Here is a 19340-nt window from a genome sequence, read left to right as displayed (position 1 = left end):
GCTCTCCTGGACTCCTTTTCCCCTCATATTAGTCTCCCAGGGGATCCTGCCCATCAGTTCCCTGAACTTCTCAATGTAGCCTTAATTTCTGATAGCACAGGAGTAGGATTATTTTGTCAGTTCATCTTTGTAATGAGTATAATATATTCTAAAAGGATTTTTTAAAAGATATCACATATAACTTTTAGACATCACACCATTTTAAAATGTTGGGCATACCACATATGGAGGATATAATCTTTGAGTGCAAACACTGTTACGATATATTAGTCTTTGTATACTCTCAAAGTTTGTACTTGTATTTGGTATTATATTTTCCTTTTTAAGTGCTTGCTTAGTTACTTGTTAAATAGACGAACTCTTATCTTTTAGCATAATGGAAACTAGTGACCACTATGCAGCCATATCCTGCATGCTTATCCTAAAGAGCAAAGTAACAGTTGTGCAGCTGTTATAGACTACAGATCAATTTCAGAAAAGAGGGCTAAGGAGTATATTATAGTTGTGTAGCCTGGACAAAAGCATGGATAACTGCAATGAGATGTGTGTCCGTGAGAATCGGTTATACAAAGCCAGGAAGGAGTTTCTCCTGACGGTCTAAATTTATGCCTTCTTATGACTCATCACTTATCACATTTTAGTTTCTGTAGCAAGATACCCAGGGCATTCTGCACTAGTGCTCCCCTTTCAAGGGGTGTAACATATCCTGAATGCCAGCCAGCTCTGCAGGCTGGAGTTGTGTGGTGGCACAGCCCCATCTGGGGTATTAGTTGCTTGTACAGGAAGCTGGAAGGGATCAGTCCATGCTTGGGCTCAGGGATTGGAATGCTGCCTAGCCTTTGCCATGGGCTAGACAAGCAAGGTGAGAAGCTCCTTCCAAGGTGCACTGTAGGAGGGGGAGTGAGTAAGAGACAGGAAGAATCTGGCTCAAATGATTATTGTTGAAGTTTGAAAAGGCTCCTGCCATGGCAGGGTTGCAGTATTTTTGCAAGTTGCTGTAGAAAGCCTATAATAATAACACATGACAGCATTACCATGGCAAGTGATGGTGTCTATAAAAGTTACTGCCTCCTCCGTTTGGGCTGAGTTTAGTATACATAGGTGCGTGCCATTCTACCAATAGCATTTTAAGATGGATACAGTTTAAATGTGTTGCAAACATGTCGAGTTAAATTCTAGGAGCAAAATTAGCTTTCTACAAACACAGTGGATTGTCTGTGACTTGAACAATTTTAACAATTGGGCCTAATAAAAACAAAGGAGAAAAAGAGATTGTTACCCAGCACGCCTTTTAGTGGTATGTGACAGCATGCAGTGGCATTATGTAGGGTAAGAAGGGGTTAACTTCAACTCAGTTTCCTTCACCCCATGTTGTGGCAGCAATAGCTTGATATTGGAACTGAAAAGACCTCCTATTTTATAGATCTAGGGCATAGTGTAGGTAGAGATCACATATGTCAGGGAAAATTCAAAAGTTGTGTCACTTGTGTAAAGCTGCAGAGAATTACTTCCCCATTTATAAAATTTGCCCGCTGTTGCTGATAAACCTGCAAACAGGCAAGTTTATATTGAATGAATAAGATTGTTGGTGCATGCTAGCACTTGTGTAAGAAAGGATTTAGGACCCAATTCTCCCCTCAGATGTGTGTGCACAATCCCATATTAGTCAGGGGAGCCATATTTAAAAAAAAGAAAAGAAAAGCTGACATACATTTTGTAAAGCACTATGTATATCAGTGGCATTGAATACATTTTTGAGTACTTAAATGATGTAGTAGGTACAAGCATTGGTGGTGGTGGTAATAATGATTTAATATTTGTGGTACTGCCTAGAGGTCAGCCAGGTTGGGCCCCGTAGTGCTAGGTGCTGTACAGATTTATAGTAAATTACAGGTTCAGTGATTATTATTATTAAATCCTTGGGCAGAATTTAGCCTTTTGCTATTCCATATGAGTCTAGATCTTTGATGCTTTTACAATAAAATCAGAGTTTTGGTAATGCCAAGTTAGTCTCATTAACCTTCATTATGCACACTTGGGTGTCTACCTCCTCAATTAAGAATACTTATTTTTGCTGAAGTTAACTAGAAGCCTGATTCTGTAAAGCTTTGTGATCAGAACTCCTATTCATTTCAATGGCATCTCTATTTGTTTACAAAATTAGACACCTTGTTTATAGGTATAAAAGAGTTAAAAATAACCCATTCAAGATGGGTATTTCATTTTTCTTATCTAAGATAAATAAAGGGTAACCATCAAAGTTAATCTTCACACTTGTTTAATCAAAGATAATTGCTGTTTAATAATTTATGATAAAATATTATGAATCGACAACTGGTTTTGCTGATGGAATAGAGCCTCAGTTGTTTCTTATTACATCCAAATAACACCAACCTTTAAATATTCCTAAGGATATTTGTCAGGGATCTGTCTGGGATACAATCTTCTATGTATCACATCTTTAGAAAGTACAATCTTTTTTTCTCCAACTGCTGGATCCTGGTTACTTTCAGACCAGAACACTCCTGCCTGGCTTCTTTCATAAGAACAAACTGTTTGTCCCATTCCCTGGGATACTGCTTGGGTACCAGGGGATTACATCAGCAGTGTTTTCAGTGGTTAAGTGGTTCAGTAGGAAGAGAGCTCACCAGTTCAGGTGACTGGGTCTACGTTTCCTCTTGGAGAGGAGGAAGAGTGGAGGTGGCGGATGATGCCTCCTACCCACTCTGTCCCTCTGAGGGAACAAGCATAGGAGGCAGATCTTCGTTTTGAAGAAGAAGGCTGATAGACTCCCAGCTTGGACAATTGTTCTGCTCCCATCAGGTGTGGGTGTTGCTCCACCTACTAGTAATAAATCATGGAGCTCCATACACTCCCCAGCAAGGGCATGACCCCTGCTGCTCTCAGATCAGCCAGTGAAGAGGCAGGAAGTGGGTAAGCTGTATTGCCTCAGCCCTCGGAGACACGCGCTGTCTCTCTCCAACATTAACTGAAGAAGGGAAGCTGCACTGTCACATGCACTCCCCTTGAATTTAAGACTTGCTCAATAACTAGATTGCTACGCTGATGTCAAATCACAGATTATTGCGAGGTTTACACTAAGTACAACTGACTTGTTCTGGTAGTAATAAAACCTGGTATTGAAGTTCTCGGCTCAGTACTTATATCTTGCTAGGCTCGTGTTAAGGTACAAATCCACTGTTGCGAACTTGAGTTTTGCATTATACAGTGTTTAGTTAAAGCCCCAGCTGCTGCAGTCATGAGGTTATGCAAGAATTTCCACTTTCGTTTTCCGAATAAATTCCTAGTCCTCATGGTTTCAGGCAGTTTGAAAAGGGGACCCCTAAATACTCACACTGGAAGTCAAATAAAAACAACACACAATCTATTTACTTCGGGATTATTTTTAATCTTGATGTTTTCCCCCTTTATTTTATTTTTGGGAGGGGGAGGAGATCTGCCTCTTGATTTTTAAAAACTTCTGGTCAGCAACACTGCAAGTTTTGCTGAGGTTACGGGTCCGTGTGGGATCTCTGGTTCAGCACCACTCTCTTCCAGGGCTGATGTCTCTGTGGGTATGTCTACACTGCAGTGTAAGCCCAGATTTTGAACTCAGGCTCCTCAAGCCTAAATTCCTTTCTGCCTACACCCAAATCGTGCTAACTCAGGGCTCAGACCCTAGGTCCCAGAAACCCACAGAGTGGAGGGTCCAAGCCTGAGTCATGCCAGGACCCAGGATTTAAGCCCTACCGCTTTGCAATGTAGATGCAGTCCCACTGGACTCATGCTCTGGGAGTCCTCCAAAAGTATCCCACAATCCCATGGGCTGATTTCCTTTGTCCTCTGGACAGTGTATGTTTGGTGGACAGACAAGTATTCCCACATTCCACCATGGACAAAAGGCTAGAGTTGCCACCTTTCGGGAGGATGCGAGGACCCTGAACTCAGGCCACATAATGCAGCATAGATGCAGGTTGGGACCCAGGGGTCAACAGTTCCTAACTTGGGTTACAAATGAATATAGATGCTCAAGCCATAGACTAACAAATTGAGGGTCTGCTAACTCAAGTTCTACTAACTCTGGGCTTACAGTTGCACTGTAAGGCTTCAGAGTAGCAGCAGTGTTAGTCTGTATCCGCAAAAAGAACAGGAGTACTTGTGGCACCTTAGAGACTAACAAATTTATTAGAGCATAAGCTTTCGTGGACTACAGCCCACTTCTTTGGATGCACTGTAGACATATCTGTAACATTGCTGACTTGGCAGTTTTCTAGCTAGATGGGCTGATGTCAAGGCACAAGCTTTGGTGTAGTCACTGGCTCATCATCTAGCCTCTGGTTCAGTTTTTGGAATTGATTAAAATGTAACCGAAGTAACCTGATTCTGCACATTCCTTGATCACAAGAAACTTCTTTTGGTAATGGTGGGAGGGATTGACATGAGAGGAAAGTAGTCTCAGGCTCAAAATTATCCAACTTGGATTTCAAGTGTGCACTCCTTCTTTCAGATGATTAAACATTGCATGGTTATATGGTTGTATACTGAAGTGCAAAAGAATGCTAAAAGAAGATCTAGTTTTGTGCAACTTTTCTCATGGGTAGATTGCGTTCCTTATCTTGCTGCAATTATGACTTGTAAAATAAAAAAAAAATTAGCTTGTCAAACTGAATAACAGTTTTATTCAGAACATTTGTATATAATGGTTTGGTTTAGTTACTGATATCTGCTGATGAGTGGTGTGCATTTAATTACAAGTCAATTTTGATTAAGTTTTAATTAAATAAGTCAGATGTAAACTCAGCTCTCACTGGGGGACTGTCCAGAGGCCAGTAGTTCTTTTAGTCTTGGAATCCACAGAAGGGGTGCTCACCCCTAGGTCTCCCCTACAAATGTCCAGGGGGATCTGAGTGAAAGTTCTTTGCACATAGAGCAGAATATTGGAATCAAAATCTAATGATGAAATCTGAGAGAATAATTTTGCCCTTAGTTGGCTTCCAGCACCAATACCCAGTAGTGTAATTTTAAATGTGAGAATGACATAATGTGTCTAATTGCATGTTTGAATTTTTGCTCTAAATTCTTCTTTATCATGGCAAATCCTAAAGGGACGTAGCCTCCGTGCAGATATAGTGCCATCCAGATTGATTTCTAGCTAGGTCCTTAATGTGGTCTGTCTGTCTATTTGGGTTATGTCTATCACTGAAGCTTTTGGCAACTGTGATTCACTGGCCACATAGCAGCATTCCTTGATAAACACACTTCCTAATTCATTGGTCTTCCATTCTAATTACTGTATATACTCGTTCATAAGCTGAATTTTTTAGTAAAAAAGGGAAGCATCAAAGAAGGGGGTCTGCTTATGAACGGGTATAGAGAGGGGAAGAGGTAGGACACAGCCCCTGCCCCAACAGAGGGGGCAAGGAGAAGCAGCAGAGCCAGAAGGGAAGAGGCGGGGCCAGAGTCTCTCCTCTTTTGGCCATGCTGCTCTCCCCCCAGCCTCCGAAGCAGCTGCAGCTCCAGGGCTGGCATCAATGCACTCCTCGTCAGCCTTCCTCAGTGCCCTTGTTTCACTGTCATACAATAGAGTTGGTATAACAATGGTGAGCTTGGGGCTCAAAACATGGCAGCAGCTGCTGTTATACAAGTGTCCACATCCTCCAGTAGTGTCTATGATACTGAACATTATTTGACAATTACCACCTGCTTGAAGTCCCATCTGGACAGGTTAAACCTGAGCTGTTTGTAATCTGAAGCAGGAGGCTGCTTGATGACAATGGCCAGGCATAGGGTTGGCTGTTCCACTGGTCAAAAAATAAGCAATTTGGCCAGTTAAATGTTGATCATATATTTTCAGATAATGTCAAAAATGGTCAAATATTTAAAGCACTAATTTATTAGAACAATAACACAAATTTCTGCTTGTGTTCACATTTTAGTTTGTGAGCTCTTCAAGGCAAGGACTGCATCTTTTATCTCGTTTTAATGTGCTTTGTAAACCACAATGTATGCTGGTGTCCTGGTATACAAATAAAGACTTTTATACTAGAAGATTGCAGCCAATCAAAATGCTCAACTTTCAGTTCACCTTTTTCCCAACAGGTGGCATTAGCATGTAATAAAGTGAATGATCAAGACGTTTAAATAGGGTTGCTAACAGATGGCACCATGATGCAATCAAAAAGGTAGGCTGCCACCTACATGAGGGTCTTCTTGCTGGAATATCTGACAATATTTGACCATCTCAGGTTGGCAGCCAAACTTTGATAGGACACGAAGCTTAAAAGGAATTCACACATGTATTTTTTTGGAAAATGGTGATCGTACTTACCTAAAGTCATTGTCTTCAATTCCCACATATGGTCAGACCACAGCTCAATTCTAATTTAACCCTTTAAGTCCAAGTACGTAGCAGTACAAAATTTACCTGAGGCACTTATGATACTCATAAAAATAATATAGATAACTCCATTATTCCTCACATAAATGGTTCCATAAAGGATCATTAACACTCCATGAGGGGGCTTGACAGCAGACACCATTTGACATATGTAACCAATGCACCACTGTTAATCTTCTAGTGACACATTGGTTTTATTGATATGAGTATCCGTATGGTGAAAAAAATTGTATTCCCTTTGGAAGTATACAGCTTATGAAATTAAATTATTGGGGTGAAGCAGGTGAGCAGCTCAACTTCATTTGAGTAAGAGCCACAACCATACATTGAATGATTAACATTTGGCTGTTGAGCTTCAAATAGAAAATGTGGAAGATGGGAAGCATGTTAACTGTTGCTCATCATTGTTGGACATATAACTGATTACACGGGCTACTGAAGTATTGCCATTGAAACACCACTTGCAAAATGGAAGAATGCAAAACAATTTCAGCAGAGTCACCAGTTCCTAGTATTGGCCTCATTTAATGCTCTTTCCCAGTTCCTAGCACAGGAGAAAAGAGGAGAGAAAAGGGGTAGCCAAAGTCCCCAACATAAGTGATAATGATCAGAGATGACTGGTCTGTGGCATCCATTCTTCCTTTCCTCAATATTTAGGTAAGTTCTAATTTGCTATGTACAACGTTTTCTGTGAAAGAGTTCTTTGAAGAGTGTTCAAGTTTCTTGACAAGATACTCCCCACACTTCAGGGGTTTGCTTAGGCAAAAAATAGGGAACAAATATGGCATATTAACACATTTGATAGTTGCAATACATATACTCCAGTCATTTAAGGTACTTCAACATTAAAGGTGATCATTCTTTTCTGTATGCTCTCTTTATAGATTGGAAAACATAACAATCCATAAGGATCTTTCCCAATTCCAGGGGAACGCTAGCCGGCTGGGGGAGGGGTTTGCATTTGTATAGGGTAATAGTCCCATGAGCTTTTGAGAATGTAGAGCAGGGGTGGGCAAACTACAGTCCACGGGCCACGTCTGGCCCTCCAGACATTTTAATTCGGCCCTTGAGCTCCTGCCAGGGAGCGGGGTCTGGGGCTTACCCTGCTCAGGCGCTCCAGGCAGGGAGTGGGGTTGGGGGCTTGCCCCGCTCTGCACAGCTCCTGGAAGCAGCGGCATGTTCCCCCTCCAGCTCCTACGCGTAGGGGCTGCCAGGGGGCTCCGCACGCTGCCCTTGCCCCAAGCCCCACCCCCGCAGCTCCCATTGGCCGAGAACCGCAGGCAGTGCCTGTGGACAGGGCAACGCACAGAGCTGTCTGCTTGCACCTCCGTATAGGAGCCCCGAGGGGGGGGGGACATGCTGCTGCTGCTGCTTGGTCCCAGCCTGGAGCATCCTTCTGCACCCCAGCCCCACCCTGGAGCCCTTACCCCAACCCCCAATTTCATCAGTATTCATGGCCTGCCATACAATTTCCATACCCAGATGCCCTCAGGCCAAAAAGTTTGCCCACCTCTGATGTAGACCCACTTTGATATGCTCATAGTCAAAAATCACCTTTTTGTAGTTCACCTTTATTAAATAATATCATTCTATATTTTATATTAACTCTGTACATATTTCAAGTCTGTAACCTATTACATCTTGACAGAGACTTACAAAACTTCTGGAAACCTGACTAGTGCTAATATATCAAATTAAATAAACATTAACATAATTCCTAAATTGTACAATAGTGTATCTTCCATTCTGAAACACAATTGAAGGCAAAGACTGGTCTGTAGTTACAGTGGAAGCTTGGAATGCATCCCGTGCTTAAGGTCCTTTGTTTGACAATCATCTGGCAAATGTGTCAGATTCAAAAAGGTGTAGAAGAGCTTGTGAAGTCCCATACAATTTACATTTGGTTTGTTTTTCAAGCCCATTACTGATGTTGCATGAGTATTACAGAAAGCAGAATTTGGTGCATTATCTGGGATATGATATTAATAAAAATCTCTTTGGATAACTCCCATGGTTTACTCCATACATGGGTTTTAATTCTTATGATGGAATCTCTTTTACTAGTTCCAGTTGACTGGTCCCTTTGTCATCCTGAGTCACAAGAGAAAAACTTTTGATTATATTTGCAGTCATTTCCTCCATTTACCATGTCTATTTTTTTTAATTGGGAACTCCTCATTGATGGCCTGGGCTCAGTTGTCATGTTTTCAGGGGTAAATAATTGTAGATGTAATTATTTGTGCCAACTATTTAGTTGATTTAGGTGCCTAGATTTATGATTAGACCCACAGGTAGGGTCTTAGACCTCTGGATGTCCTAAATTGAGCCTGTCAATAACTGCAGGTTAAAAATTGTACCAACAATGACTTCTACCCATAATTTGTGGAGCAAAAATGGAAGCCAGCTTCTAAAAATCTGACTAAGATATAATGGGTGTGATATTGACATTTCTGTTGGTTTAACTAGTATTTCCCCCCCCCCCCAATATTCCCAATTTTAATGCAGAGAATAATTTTCAAACCAGTAGAATCTTTCAAAATGGAAAAACAGTACCTGTGATCAGTGTACTACTTATCAGAAGAGATCTGTAAAAATGTTATTAATTTCCCTTGGCTAGACATTCGGAATTATCTGTGTACAGATCTCATAGTTGGTTTTCCCTTGATCTTCCATGTTAAAAATTCTTCATGCATCCAACAGATGGATAGTTTGAAGTTCTTCCACATGTGTAGCTCCAGTTTTAATAAGGAGTCTAGTTATTTCTTTTCTTTGAGCCATGTGGTTCATGTTTTATTTAGTACTTATGGTAGGTATTTTAACCTTGCTTTATCCTCCTACACTAAAATGATTGTTTCAGTTTTGTGGCTTGTTGCTTTTATTTATTTAACATAACATTTCCTTTTCCAAATAACCAATCTGGGATTACAGTTGGTACATTCTACAGGTTATATAACAATTTGAGGAGAATTATAATTTTTATTAAGCCTACCTTCCAAGTTAAGGGCTACAGAGTACCCTTAGCATGCTCAGGTTGGCATGAAGAAGTCATGCTGCAGCCAGAGTTCAGCTAGAATTCTTCCTGTGGGTCTCTGAATAGAGTGTACTTTTTATCATTTATTTTATTTTATTTTATTTGGGGGGGGGATCTATCATCTCTCTCCCTATACATACATGCTCATTACCTCTGCATTGCAATTGAAGGTGTAATGTAGTTTGCCATACCATGCTAGTTTTACTCTAGTTGGTATAAGTAACAATAGTAGTGAAGACGAGGCAGCATTTGCTTCATTATGTGCTAGTAAGTTGAATATGTACTGTTGTTACTCATTAATGGCTAAATTAAATTCCTACCAGCGCTAGAATTACACCTTAATTTGCAGTGTACACATACCTACACACGTGCAGATTCTTTAGCTGTTCTAATCATACTGTACACAAAATAAGCCCCGATCATGCAAAGGAGAATTATGCCCTGTATCATTTCCCTTTTAGAGATATTCCTACTTGTTCATGATCATTTCAGGTTAATATTTACTGCTGATTATTTCAGCATCATGCAAAGCCTCTTCAATGGATTGTTTAAACAATAATTTTATCAAATAGTTCTAAGTGATTGTCCGAATCTCCCTTTTATTGTGATGCGTGCCATTTTTCTCAATTTTTATATAGCTAGTCACCAATCAGTCACGTAATCACAGTAAATTTTCCTTTCCCTCATGCTTTTCTGTTATTCCTTTGAAAAATGTCATAATTATTAGACATGACCTACCATTTGAAAAACCATGCTATTTTTTCTATCAACCTATGTTTCTCTGGTGCTTGGCTGTATCTAGGATTCTGTCCATTACTGATTTCAGATTTACCCATCTGTAATCTCATCTCCCTTCCCTCCCCCTCCTTTTCAGAAGATTGGGATTAGGTTTTCATCCCTCCATCTTCTCCTTTTTGAATCTGTGGAGAATCTTTAATTTGATATGTAATGTCTTCCATCTCTTTCAGGATTCGACTGTGATTTTTTTTTTCTCAGATAAGGCTTGTTCTGGAGTGACTGTTAGTGATAATGGATAGAATTATCTCCCCAAGGGAACCTCGTTTCCATTTTTGGCATTGCAATTCTGATTTCCTTTGTGAATATTGAAGGAAAATACTCTGTTTTGTTCTGGTGTGCCAGATTGTGGTGTGGCTTGTGTGATCACACAGGGCAGTAAGAGGTTCTTTTACTAGCTTGCCCTGGCTACCCATACCCTTGCTTAAAGTTGCTGGAGTTATAGCAGGCTTTGTAGAGCTCCTACATCCCTAAGTGGTGCGGAATAGGTGGAGCCTTGATGCTGTCCCCCTATGTGCCCAGCAGGCATAAGCAGGCATATGGTGCACTAAGTATAGACCTGATGTAGTTTACTTCTCTGAGGAGTGGGGAGGGTGGGAGAGAGGCTGTGGCTCAGTGGGTCACAATCTGTTTCGTCCGTTGCTCTAGAGACAACGCAACATCATGCAACCTGCTTGCTCAGGGCAAATTGTTAACTGTCGATCTAGCTTGTTGTGATTAAGTATCCCCTAGAATTGGGGTGCGGAACCTCCGGCCCGCTGCTGGGGGAGGACTGCCAGGCCGTTAAATATCTGGTTACCTCCGCATAGCACCCGGAAGCGATGTCCCTGCAGCCCCTTGGAGCAGAGGCGATCAGGGAAGCTCTGTGCGCAGCCCCCACCCCCAGCTCTGCTGCTCCCATTGGCCAGGAACCGCCTAGGAGCCAGACATGGCGGCTGTTTCTGGAAGCAGCACGGAGCCAGGGCAGGCAGGGAGCCTGCCTTAGCCCCACTGTGCTGCCAACTGGGAGCCACCTGAGGTAAGTGCTGCACAGACGGAGTCCGCACCCCAATTCCCTTGCCCCAAGTCGGAACCCCTCCTGTACCCTAACACCCTCCCAGAGCCCGCACTCCCTCCTGCACCCCAATCCCCTACCTGACCTCCCCTGCACCCTAACTCCCTCCCAGCGCCTGCATCCCCACCCCCACCCCAAGCCCCTGCCCCAGCCCTAAACCTGGTCCCGCATTCCAAACCCCTTGACCCTGACCCTGAGCCCCCTCCCGCACCCTGAGCCCTTCATTTCTGACCCCACCCCTGGAGCCTAGAGGAAGCCCCGAGCCTCCACCCTGTGGGGCTGTGTGTGGCCCATGACTGATTTTTATTGTGGGTCAGTGGCCCCTGATAGATAGAAAGGTTCCCTACTCCTGCCCTAATGTTCTAGCTGCCACACTCAACATCTCTCTGCTTCCCCTTTTATTATTTTCATTTACATTCTGGCAGTTGTCTTTTTGTTCTTAGGCTTCCCTTCTGTCTTTCACATGGATTTCAGCTTTTCTTCATAATAAGTTCAACTTGTATTCTTAAACATTTGGAAAAAGCCTTTGCTTTTCTTCTCTGGCTGCATTCAAAACTTACTTAACAACCCATATTTGTCTACACCTACTTGTTTTATACACTGTTCTGAACGGATCACTCATATCCTGAATTTGGAACACATTTTTTATAACATCTGATTTCCCCTGTATGTCTCTGCTTATCAGTATATTGTCACTTTTGAGTAATACCATTATTCTCTTGAAAATCTGTTAAAATGTAGTATTCTAGTCTTGTTCTAATTTCTTTTTATTCAGGCATGGTCTTTGTTCAGCAATCCAATCCTGCAAACATGGGGCTAATGCTTGCTACTGTTTGTTACCCCATGCCCAAATCGATAGGGCAACTCCAACTTACTGATTTCAATGGGGCTTGCACTGTAAGATCAATGCCTAACTTTGTACTTACCTTCAGCTCTATGAAAAGCATGAATAGTGAAAATATTTTTTTTATCTTCTTCCACTATTTATATACATATATGATTTTGTTCTGTAGTCACAAATGTCTACCTCCAGTCTTAAAAGAGAAGAACTTCCTCGTATGTATCCTGTCATCAAAACTTTTTTTCTGCTAGACATGTCGAACATGCCATTTGATGGCAGTGGATTTTGTGTATGATGTGTAACATCTAGTTCCTCTTCCAATAAATCATTAATGGCAGAGGAAGAGGTGGTGCATTAATAGTTCTATTTAAAAGTAACACCTACTTATGGGAGAGAAAATAAATCTGTCTAATTCCTTAGCTGTACAGAACTAGAACAGAGGATACAACATGTGGCCATCTCATGATTTTAATCTGGATTAATGATTTTTTTTAATCCTGAAATTGGCGATACTGAAAAATATTTACAGATCTCTGAATTATAAATGGTATTGTCAGAGTTTTGTAACTTGTATAAGTTCTTATTGTGAAAGATATTATTGCTAAAACTTTACGTTTTATTGTTAGCCATGTATCTTGTTTCCCAATGTATTTAATGCTACTAGTTCATACATTTTCCAGTGCATCAAAGTTAGTTATTGAGCCGATTAAATGTATCAAAAACATTCATTGCTAATCCCAGCAAGCACCCTTATGACAATAAATATTGGAGCAGTGAATTATATTGACATTTTCAGAAAAACAAGGAAGCATGTTTACTAAAATTCGGAGTGCAACCAGCATGTGTTTCAAAGCAAGTAGAGGTCTTCAGCATAATGATCTTACTGAATGAAGTTGAGATTGTTCAAAACTTCTATAGTTATACATATCTTTATCACTAATTTCCTAGTAATAACCCAGTTCTCTGATTTTATTGTGGATCACATTGTCTCCTCATAGCTGCAGTATCACATTGTTTAAGTGGGCATGTGTACTTTCCCACGCTATTAGCTTGATAGCTACCAAACAGACACCAAGGGACACATTTTTAAACAGGGGCTCTAACACAGTGTCTGTAAAAATCACATTTATTCCTATTGACATGCATTTTCATATGCTAGTTGGGTATTCAGAAATTTAATTACCCAGTTTGCATGTGAGAAGTAATGTTTTCTGCAGGTTTCAGAGTTACAGCCGTGTTAGTCTGTATCCGCAAAAAGAAGAACAGGAGTACTTGTGGCACCTTAGAGACTAACAAATTTATTAGAGCATAAGCTTTCGTGGACTACAGCCCACTTCTTCGGATGCATATAGAATGGAACATATAATGAGGAGATATATATACACACATACAGAGAGCATAAACAGGTGGGAGTTGTCTTACCAACTCTGAGAGGCCAATTAATTAAGAGGAAAAAAAAAAAAACTTTTGAAGTGATAATCAAGCTAGGCCAGTACAGACAGTTTGATAATAGGTGTGAGAGTACTTACCAAAGAGAGACTGCAGAGCTAGAATTGATATGCAAACTAGACACAATCAACTCCGGTTTGAATAAGGACTGGGAATGGCTGAGCCATTACAGACATTGACTCTATCTCCCCTTGTAAGTACTCTCACACCTATTATCAAACTGTCTGTACTGGCCTAGCTTGATTATCACTTCAAAAGTTTTTTTTTTTTTCCTCTTAATTAATTGGCCTCTCAGAGTTGGTAAGACAACTCCCACCTGTTTATGCTCTCTGTATGTGTGTATATATATCTCCTCAATATATGTTCCATTCTATATGCATCCGAAGAAGTGGGCTGTAGTCCACGAAAGCTTATGCTCTAATAAATTTGTTAGTCTCTAAGGTGCCACAAGTACTCCTGTTCTTCTGTTTTCTGCAGGGTAACAGATACATGTGCAACGTTTTGCAGACTCAGTTCTAGAGGCCTGTTAGCAAACTTAGCATAATGTCTGAGGGGACTCATTGCCTTACAGTTAACAGCCTAGTAAATCCTTTGAAAAAGGGTTTTGCCAAGTACAAGAAGGACCCTAGCTAGAGGAAAAACATGAAACAAAAGAAGAGATTACCTTGTTTTATCAACCAGCCTTCAAAACTTGTCTGGCATTCCATAGGCCTGGAGCCAGCTAATCCATTTTTGACTCTCATGAAATTATGTCCAGGCTTTGCTCTCTTAAATTATGATTAAAACACTTCTGCAGATGGAAAACACGTTAGTTTGAACTCTCTACCTTCTAGCCTTTTCCTTGAAAGACACCCACAGAGTTGAGGGTGGGTGGGAAATTGGGAATGGTTCCATGTTCCAGCCAAATTAGCATTAAATCTTGAACTAATGAACAGCTCAAATGTAGGATTGTCTTGCCAACTTCGTGGTAATATTAATCAACTGGAGCTATATGTACACATGCTTCCAAAAGCGATTTGTGCAACCGGCTCATCTTTCAGATTGGGGCAAATGGATCTCTGAAAGGTGTCATGATTTAATCCAAAAGGGGCAGTGATGGCTTATCAACAGAGTTCTGTTTAGAATTCTACTATCCTGACACTGACTGAAGGGAAGGCTAGTTTGGGAGGGGAGGAAGCTAGTCCATCCTTGGTGGTGGTGGAATAAATGATCAGTAGCACGTCAGATAGATGTATGTGTAGCTACCTATTAATGGGAAGGTCCCCATTCAAACATTATCACTCAGAAACACACTGGTAATATTGGGCAATGGAGGAGTTTAATTTCCATACAAATATATGTTGTCACCTTGGAACAGATATAGGGACAGATTTTCTGTGCTTTTAGCCGCTTTCACAGTTCCTGAAGCTGGGATGCTTCAGCTGCCAGATTGGTTGCTCTACTGCCCATGGCCTCAAGGCTCTGCTCTAGTGTGGAGCGCACTGGCCTCTGTAAGAGAGACTGCGGCTCCAAGAAAGGACTCAGGCTCCAGAGACCTGCCCCCCAGTCCCTAGTGCTGAAGACCTCCAGGTCAAGGGCCTGGCACTGCTCCCATTCTCTGGTGCCTCACAAGAAGAAGAAGACAGCAGTGGAGTGAGGAGGCACTAGCTGGGTGCATCCCACACTGGGACACCCTTCTCCGGCTATGATTAAGCTGGCACCATTGACTCTGGCCTTGCAGGGAGGTCCGTTGAGCCTGGTTCTTGTGGAATCCCCAGTGCAGGGGAGTCAGGTGGAGGAGTTGGACCTTCCCTCCATCCTGGACACTTTCGAGGTGGCCAGGGACTTTATAGGTATGACAGCACAGTCCCCTGCACCAGCCCCAGCACCATGAAGAAACAGTGAAGGGCAAGCCAGCTATGATGTGGCACCATTCACCCTCGCCTTGGCACCACTCCCTGCCGCTGTCTTGCTCTGCACCACCTTGATCACCGAGGTACTCAGAGGTGGAGTCATACACATCTAGGTGGAGCTGGCACTGCTCTCAGCACTGATTGAGACAGGAGATGGGTCAGCCATTGCCTCTGATGCCATGGCCTCCGCAATGGCAGGCGCCGGCTCAATGGCCCTTCTGGACCCCGGGGGTCTACCACCAAGCCCTGGGGTTGGGGTCTAGATCGCTATCAGTCGTATTGGAGGCACGGGCCCCTCCATCATCTGTAACCCAGGAACCTCCAGGAGGCCATGAGATTGGTACCCAGGTCAGCACAGAGGCCACTCCCAGTGACACACAAGATGCATTGGTGCAGGGTGATCTTCATGAGATGGAGGGACAGGATGACTTGGTGCTCCTGCGGGCATTCTCCTCATCCTCCCTTCATGAGGCAGTGGTGGGCACTTCTACCACACTGCTGACCATGGACAACAGAGCCCATCAGGAGTTGCCCAGAAGGGTGGCTCAGAATTTGGGCATGCAGGAGGAGGAGGTGTTGGAGAAGACCCACCTTATTGTTGTCACTCTGGTGCCTGAAGACCTCTCAAGGATAGCTTTTCCCCTCATTAAGCCTGTTCAAAACATTGTGGCGAACTCCCACCTCTTCCTCCTACTGCCAAAGGGGTGGAGAGGAACTACTTTGTGCCTTCAAAAGGGTATGAATATCTTTTCATACATGCTCAGCTGGATACATTGGTTGTAGTGGCTGTGAACGAGGAGGACAGGCCAGGGCAACCGGGACTGACTCCCAAGTTCAAAGAGGCAAAGAAGCTGGATCTCTTTGGCAGGAAGGTGTATTCTACCAGGGGGCTCCAGCTTTGCATTGCCAACTAGCAGCAGTCCTCGGCCGTTACAGCTTTAACTACTGGAATGTGCTGTCCAAGTTCAAGGAGCTGCTTCCATCTGACTCAGGATCAGAGTTTGTGGCCATTCTCAAAGAGGGCAAGGTCATTGAGAGAACCTCCTTGAAGGCTTCTCTGAATTCTGCTGACTCGGCAACCCAGACTGTGTCAACAGCCATAGTCATGGGAAGGAGCTCGTAGCTTCAGGCCTCCCATACGAGGTTCAGCGGACAATTAAGGACTTGCCCTTTGACTGCTCAGAGCTTTTCTTGGAGCAAATAGCCTCTGAGCTTCACAGCCTCAAAGACTTGCAGGAAACATTGACATCTCAGGGGCTTCATATACCAGCGCCTCAAAGGAAACAATTTAAGCCGCAGCCTACCCCTCGGTTCTACCCTGCTCATCCGAGGCAGGATTACAGCAGAAAGGGGCAGAAATAATAGAGTTAGACCTCCTCAGTCCTCCTCTAATCAGGGTGAGGGCTCAGCGAGGCAGTCCTTAGCCCCTAAGCAAAACTTTTGAGGGTGCGCCCCGGAGCGATGCACCAGACCAGATCTCGGATCATTCCCCCCCTTTCGTGGATAGTTTATCCCAGTTCTACCATATCTAGTTGCTAATTACTCAGACCAATGGGTCTTGAACATGGTAGAATTGGGATATTCTGTTCCTTCCTGCCTTCCCACCCCTGTTCCCTGTCCCTCTTCAGGGACCCTTCTCACGAGCAACTCCTCATGCAGGAGGTGCCTACGCTCCTATAACTTGGGTGGTAGAGGAGATCCCTTTGACATTCAGGGGCAATGGGTTCCACTCCCAGTATTTACTCATCCCAAAGGTGGGTTCAGGCCTATTTTCGACCTGCGAAACCTCAATAGATTTATAAAGAAGATGAAGTTCCGCATTGTCTCCCTGGCTTCCATTATCCCCTCCCTGAATCTGGGGGACTGGTACGCTGCCTTCAGCTTGAAGGAGTGTACTTTCATGTGTCTACAGTCCCACCCCACAGGCAATTTCTCTGCTTCGTGGTCAACTATTAATTTATGGTTCTCCCCTTCGGTCTCTTGATGGCCGAAGGGGAGAACCATATCAATATCAATATATGCTCCAATTATGATGTGATCCACTGATCCTCATCTGCTTTTAGCACTTACTGGATGCGAAGTGTCTCATGGATTATGAAATGCTATAAGAATGTATTAGATTTAATTTCTGGATTCCTATTAATATACAAACACAGGGCCTGCTTTTACTTCCACTCACTTCAGTGAGAGCAGTGGGATTGTGGCCTATGACATTCTAAAAATAAAATCACCGATATCAGGCGTCGGCCCTGATTCTCCTGTCACTTGCACTGGAGTCAGGCAATTTATGCTGGAGTTAAACCTGCAGGAGAAGAATCAGGCCCAGTTTTTATTTTTTTTGGTAGGAAACTTATTGTGCAAAGAACCACAGTTATGTTTCTGTGCTTAAAGGCCTCCCAGGTATTGAATCTTCCCAGCGAAATAAAAATATTTAATTGAAACACTGATGAGACTGTTTTCTTGAAATATATTCCATGTGTTTTGCAGAGCCAGTATTGGTTTGCTAAAATTAATTTTTCCATAAGCTTGGAACTTCCTAAAATAATAGAGGCCCAGGTTCAGCATGCATTACAGAAGTCGGTGGGACTACTCACGTGTTTAAAATTAGGCACATGGGTGCTGGAATTGGAGAGCCAGGGGACCATGTCTCCATCACTTTTTACTTGCCTTAAGTGTGAGCAGGGGCAGAGAGGAGTGGGCAGGGAGGAAGGAATGGTTTGGGGGAGGGCAGAGTGGGGAAAGGCAATGGTTCTGGTGCCGGTGGCCCCCTCACTTCTAGGGAGCTTCCAGTACTCCTGGTTAGGCATTTGCTGAATTGGGGTCGGGGGGGAGAATTACTGAACATTGGTGGATGCTGTTATGGACTCTCTTTGAGCCTTTTTTGAGGGCGGGGGATCTTTGACTTATATGTTTATATGAATACACACAGTGCTACAAATACTACTAACATTTTGTTACACTGTACCACAGTACTTGTAATGGATACAGCTCCAAATCTGTCAATGCTCACTATTTTCTTTATTTCATGTTTCTCTCTTTTCCCTTATTACAATTTAAATTAATTAAAAGTTGTAAACAAAAGATAACTACTTCACTGTAGCACACAAATTGGAACTGGCATTCTAAACTTTACAGGTATGCTGCTGAATCTCCTTGCCAGCATCTATTTAGGCTAATTTATAGGAGGAGCAGTAGTGTGACACCTATAGTTAAGGGGAGTCTAACATTTTCCATTTTAACCTATTTTCAGTTGTGTAACTTTCACTGAAATTATTCAGTGCTTGGTCTCTGCCTCAAATTGTTGTTTTAAGTTTTGAGCAGATCTGTTGCAACCGTGTCTGGGACTGGTGAAAAATAGATCATTATGCTTGTGTTTAAACACATTTCCTACCATAGTTTTGAACCATTCTAGCACCTCGGAGGATTTTGGAGGAGGGGGGTTGTGTAAAGTTTATATTTGTCAAGGATCTAGTTATAACATCAAAGTAGTACCTTTTGCTATCCTGGTGAAATTTTGTTCAGATTAGAGTGAGTTATATGCAGCAGGAAAATCACCATTTGTACATGCTCCATAGAATTAATTTTCTGAGTATTCCAACTGCACTCAGAGTACTCCCAGGCCCCACTGATGTGATCACGTAATTAAAAACTGTAGCATAATGTAGACCCACAAGGGGGTAGAATTAAAGTTGTGCAAGGCAGCTTTCCTTGGCATTTTTTAACTTTTAAGTGCTTGACTTTGCAACATTCTTTTAACAGTTTTTTTTTTCTTTTAATGGAAGCTGATAAAAGTATTATCACATGCTGCCATTTTGTCATTCAGGCTGGGGCATAGAACACAAAGACTGATAGCCGAGAGCAGCAACGCTGGCTTTTCAAAA

General features: G+C 42.5%; 1 protein-coding gene across 5 annotated transcripts in view; it reads left to right on the top strand.

Annotated features, from left to right (window-relative positions):
• Positions 1 to 19340, top strand: part of LRRC7 (leucine rich repeat containing 7) — a 335582-nt gene that overhangs the window by 73607 nt on the left and 242635 nt on the right. The window lies entirely within an intron of this gene.

This window comes from Trachemys scripta, chromosome 8 (genome assembly GCF_013100865.1).
Source record: "Trachemys scripta elegans isolate TJP31775 chromosome 8, CAS_Tse_1.0, whole genome shotgun sequence".
Classification (NCBI taxonomy): domain Eukaryota; kingdom Metazoa; phylum Chordata; order Testudines; family Emydidae; genus Trachemys; species Trachemys scripta.
The sequence above is the reverse complement of the archived record's forward strand: the minus strand, read 5'-3'. Positions and strand labels throughout refer to the sequence as shown.